General features: G+C 39.5%; 1 pseudogene; it reads right to left on the bottom strand.

Moving 5' to 3' along the window:
- Nucleotides 1–4,939: 4,939 nt before the first annotated feature.
- Nucleotides 4,940–5,702, bottom strand: LOC101703742 (nascent polypeptide-associated complex subunit alpha pseudogene; annotated as a pseudogene).
- Between the last annotated feature and the right edge of the window lie 305 nt (nt 5,703–6,007).

Below are 6,007 nucleotides of genomic sequence, written 5' to 3'. Positions count from 1 at the left end.
TGGCTTCTAATTCTATTTTTTGTTACTGTATGTTTTCTGTTTGTTTGTTTGTTTGTTTGTTTGGTACCGGGGATCAAACTCGGGTCCTTGGGCTTGCAAGGCAAGCCACGGAACCACTGAGCTAAATCCCTAGCCCCTTGTTAGTGTGTTTGTGATGCATAATAAAATCATTCATCATAGGGAATTGGTAGATATACATCGCACATCTTGATCCTTTTTACTTCCCCTTTTCCCCCCTATCCTTCCCATCTCCCTCCATCCCCAGAAGTAAATCTAATTCTAAATGGATGATGAGATGTTAGAGTAAAAAAGATACAATATGGTTCTTGAATACCACTGAGTTTGTAGGCAGCAGTGCCACACTAGGAAAACTTTTTATCCCATCTATGTATAGATCAGCTAGCCATAAAATTTGAGATTTTGTTCATTTGCACAAATCGCATTTTCTATATTCTTCACAATGTATGACACAGTACGTGGACACATATAAAACAGCTGATATTTTAATAGCAGTTATAAAAATGTCTACTACAAAGGCAGTTTAATAAAATGAAATGTCCCAAGGATATTTCTTCATTGCCAATAAATGTATCCTCATGAATCTACATTCTAAGGCCACTTCTTAGATTCTAAATGTTGATTGAATAATAATTAACACCAATAACAATAACTGCAGAATTGACTGTTTCATGATTGAAATCAGTAACTCTCAACCAGGAGTGGGATAAAACAGGTATGGAGCAAAGGGTGTAGTATTTCTTTCTCCCGGAGAGACATCCTGGAATCTCCTGGAGGCATGCTTTTTTGAAAATAAATTACCAATATTTTAATTATAAATTTGGTTATAGCCATAAATAAATTATCAATATTTTAATTATAGATTTGGTTATAGATTTGATTAATTCACTTTGAAGATGTAATCACAACTGATAAGGTATTGGATTTTCAGTTCCTTAAATGGTGGCATGCATGGGTGTGATGATGCACTTCTATAATCCCAGAACTCTGGGAGGCTGAGGCAGGAGGATTGAAAGTTCAAGCTCAGCATGGACATTTTAGCATGGCTCTGTCTCAAAATAAAAAAGGTCTGGGGATATAGCTCAGTGCAAAGGCCCTGGGTTCAATCTTCAGTACTGGGTGGGGAGGGGCGGAGGCATGTGTCAGAAAAGCCTAAGGCAGATAAATTTAAGAGTTTCTCTATTTCTTCACCATCCACACCACACACTCAGTGTCCTACCTCATGTCCCAGATAACCCAACAGTCTGGACTTCCCGTGCTCAAGTGAGCAGGCTGTGAAAGTGCCAGGAAGCAGCACACCAGAGCCCATGTGATAGAGCAATACTATACAATAAGGCAGGCCCTTGCCTTGCCCTTGGCTTGCCTCCATGTTTTTTCCACAAAATGTTTTGTTCCAGAAATGTAACAGTTTGTGCTGTCCAGCAGCCCCCTGCCCAATGTATCAAAATGTTTTGAAACTGTCTGAATTGCGAGACCTCTCAGGAATGTTCTGTTAGCTCCACCCCTCTACCTCTGTGAGCATACTCACCTACCCCTAGATCCCCATATAGGGAGGCTTCCATTTCTGGTGAAGCACTCAGACTTTGGAGTACAAACTCCACTGAGCCCGCTGGCGTAATAAAATGTTTTTCTCCACCTCTTCAAGTGACCTTCAAATTCTCCAGTCTTCAAATTGTGGTACCTGTGAGGCTGAGTTGTAACACTTGGCTTTGCCTCAGAGATGTAACACTTGGCTATAGCACCAAGCTGTTCCACTTTACCACAACACATGCTGACACTCACGCTGGCCCTGGAGGAACATCTGGCTCTGGGCTTCCAGGATTCCTCAGTTTGACATCTGGGACCACCTGCCCTGCTCTTCTGACCTTCCTTAAATTTACAGCACCAAGAGTAAGATTATTATTACTAGAAAAGCTGGATTATAAGAACATCACTAACATGTCTGCCTGCCTCAAAATACCTATATACATGTGCACTTGCACACACATGGCACAAATACATACACCCTGCTGGCCGTATTTGTACTAGTTGATCTGTCTTTCTGACCACTGCTGTTTGGAGCAGGGCTGCATAATTGATCTACTTGGATCACTTTCCTTTTGGCTCTGATTTACCCAGGCTGGCCTCAAACTCATGATTTTCCTGCCTCAGGCTCCTGAGTAGCTGGGATTGCAGGCATGTGCCACCATACCTGGCTTGCACCACTTTTTTTTTCAAGGAATTTAAAATAGGCTCAGATGTACTGGGTTAGTGTGCTGGGAGCATAGATCGCAAACAAGAGAAAGGTTGAGGTTGAGCTGGGAATATCTTGTTTGATCACAAAATCATGAAAGTCCGAAGATGCAGAGAAAGTCATCCTGGAGAGAGAGAGAGAGAGAGAGAGAGGAGAAATATATAGTAGGTTCAAGTCAGCATGTGGTCCTAAATAGGCAGAAAATCCCTGCTATGCTTTCTATTTTTTTTTTCTTTTGCCTGGAGTTAAGGATAGAACTTAGAGCCTTGGAAAGTGCTCTACCACTGAGCTACACCCAGCCCCCTGCTATGTTTCTGATGGTTTTTCAGGACCCAGTTCAAGACCTTCTTACAGTCTACCTTCATTTTTTGGTTTCTGAGACATCTCTGGATTGTTGTAATATTTCCCAAATAGTGTTATTTTCAACCTATAATAGTTTGTGTACTTTTCTGTTACTTGAAATCAAAAGATCTATCACTTAGATATACATATATTTTTCATCAAAGTAGTTCTTTTAGGACAACAAAAATTTATTAATTCTCAAAACTGTGGATTAACTGAGTGGTTTTCTGTTCTGTGTGCTGTCAATTACCACATGGCTGGGCTGGGATTACCACATGTTAATTTTCTAATCTTGCTGTAACAAATTATCACAAATTTAGTGATTTCAAACAACACAAATTTATCATCTGCCAGTTCTGGAGGATAGAAATCTGATACAGGTGTCACCAGTCTAAAAGGCCAGCAGGGTGCTCTTCCCTTCTGTAGGGGAGAATCTGAGTGTACTTCTCCATTTCTAGAGACTGCCTGTGTCTTTAGTACATGGCCTCCTTCACTCTTCAAAGCCACCAATGGCCAGTGGAGTCTTTCGCATGAGTGTATCTCTGGTTCTGACCCTGAGTTTCTTGTTGCTTTTTCACTTCTAATAACCCTTGTGATTACGTCGGTCCACCTGGATAATCCAGCATCATCTCTCCACCTCAAGATCAATTGATTAGCAAACTGAACTCCATCCATAACCTTAATTCAATTATATCAAGATCTGCTGCATAATTTATAAAGTCCAATGCAAAATAAAAACATGATACTGTTCAAAAAGTTGGTGGGACAGGCCATTAAAGTCACTAACATACAAAGCTTTTCCTTTCTTGTGTCTCTAGTTGCTTTTTTATTTGCTATTCAGTGTCATTCTAAGTAAAGAAAAATTGTAACTTTAAATGACTAGTATGAATTTAACAACTTTGCATTGTGCAAAACTAGTGTTAAATGCATGTATGAGCACTCATCATATGGAAAATCACCAAAAATTCTCAATTTATGTTTCATAGCTTGTTATATGTTCACAAATGCTTGTTCTTAACAGAACATTGAAAACACTACACAAAATTAACATGTAACATACATTTGCAGATTCTAGCAATTAGGACATGGGCATCTTTGGCAGACCATTATGCTGCTTAATATAGCACACACACCCTAGTCCTCTTCCATGTAGCTGTTCCACATGGTTCCTCATGGCGTGGTGATGTCAAGATATTAAGTCCTCTTACATGGTGGTCAGTTACCACAGCCACAATTGTAAAGTTCTCTCCAATAAGTTTGGGGCTTGTTTCTTTGTTTGTGACAGGGCTCCACTATGTTTCCCAGGCTGACCCTGAGCTCATGGGCTCAAGTGATACTCCTGCCTCAGACACCTGAGTGGCTGGGACTACAGGCATCCAATAAATTTTATAGACTATCTTCAAATGCTTAAAATTATAAAAAGAGGCACATTATAAATAGCACAAAATATTTGCTGATTCAAACTGTCTCTGTTAATGACATGATCTTATACAGAAATAACTGAAAAGACTATACCGAAAAGGTACTAGAACTGAAAAACAAATTCTGTAAAGTTATAGGACACACAATCAACATAGAAAAATCAGTCCTATTTTTATACATAAATAATAAACTATTCAAACAGAAAATTAATAAAATAATCCCATTTATATAGCAATCAAAAATAAATCCTTTCTCTTGAATCTATTTATATTACCATGAATACATGCATTCTTATTTTATTTAGTGGGTTATAATCCTTTATTATCATTGCTTACTTTCAACTCAAATTGTCTCAGATTAGCTAGTAGTAGATGTCCTTGTCTTAATTACCCAAAACTGAATATATGAGGTGTAGTAAAAAATTTGGTGAATTTTAAATTTAAAAAAAAATTACATTAAAAGACACATTGCCTTTAATATCCCCCCAAAATACTCCCTCTAGCTTTGAACACACTAATCCCATCATTCTTGCCCCATTCTAAAGCAGTTCTAGAAGTCCTCTTTCATTAGTATCTTTAGTTGCACTGTCATGGCTGCCTCAAAGTCCTGAATTGATGAAAAATATTTACCTTTATGACTTTGGGAAAGAGTAATTGACAGACCTGGTGAATAAGGTAGATTATGATACATGTTTTTAGAAGCCTGCTTTTCATTAAATGGCACTCAGGAGCAGCACTCACCATATTTTTTATCATACCTCATAAAGACACTCATGAAAGAAGACTTCCAGAACTGCTTCAGAAACTGGCAAGGATGATGGGATAAGTGTGTTAACAAGTGGAGAGGGGGGTGTGTTTTGAGAGGGATTAATGGCTATGTGTCTTTAACTGTAATAATTTTTTTAAAAAATTAATGTTCACCATATTTTTTTCATCCAATAAGTCATAACTTTATTAGTGATAGAAACAGTACAAATTTCAAACCACGCTGCAGTGACCTTTTTGAAACACCAAAAAATTCTTCCTTTCAGATGGTTACATTGTTAGTTCCATAATAGCATTTACAATATCATTACTGTTGTTCTTCAGGGCTCGGACCGCCTTTGCCCTCGACACATTTGCTTGTGACATAACCAATTCTATGTCCTTAACTTCCACGCCTGTTTCATCAACCTCTTCCTCTTCACTCTCTTGTACAGTTGGAGACTGTGTATTTTCTTGAATGTTCGAGACAGCTTCACCTTGAACTTTGAATTTCTCAGCAGCTGCTAACTGTGCTTGCTGAGATAAATCCTCAATCTTGGCTTCCCCAAAAACTATGTAGGTACCTGAAGCTGGACTCCTATGGACATCTGGTTTTGTGATGACAAAGAGGATATTCTTAGATTTCCGGATAGTGACTCTAGTAACCCCTGTAACCTGCTGAAGACCCAATTTGGACATGGCCTTCCGTGCCTTCTTTTCACTCCGACTTTGTTTTGCTTTACTGACTGGTTCTTCATCGATTTCAGCTGCTGCCGCCAGCTGGGCTTGTTGTGTGATTGCTTGTGTGGAATCTTGCTCCTCCAGCTCTGGTACTGATTCATCACTGTCAGATTCTTCTCCAGACCCCGTCTCAGCCTGGGGCTGTGGCAACTCCTGCTCTGTAGCAGGGACGGTTTCTGTAGCTTCACTGGGCATTTTGTACAGAGAACATGGAACCAAGAAGGCGGCAGCTGTTCATCATATATTTTGATCGCCCCTTGTAGTAGATCGGACGGCAATGGGGAATTAAGGCTACAAATGGAACTGGATAAGGTTGCTAAATCACTTCGTTTTGAGAGGAAAAAATGATCCTGGATTATCCAGGTGAGAAATGTACTCACAAGGGTCCTTAAAAGTGAAAGAGGGAGAGGGCCAAATGAAAGATGGCAGCATGAGGACATCATAGCCCCACATTGCTGGATTTCAAAATGAAGTGTCCCCTGAGTCAAGGAAGACTGGGGGCCTCTAG

This window comes from Heterocephalus glaber, unplaced genomic scaffold, assembly GCF_053883595.1.
Source record: "Heterocephalus glaber isolate CG9 unplaced genomic scaffold, H.glaber_assembly_v1.0 deba00001547, whole genome shotgun sequence".
NCBI lineage: Eukaryota > Metazoa > Chordata > Mammalia > Rodentia > Bathyergidae > Heterocephalus > Heterocephalus glaber.
This window is presented reverse-complemented; position numbering and strand designations above follow the sequence as displayed.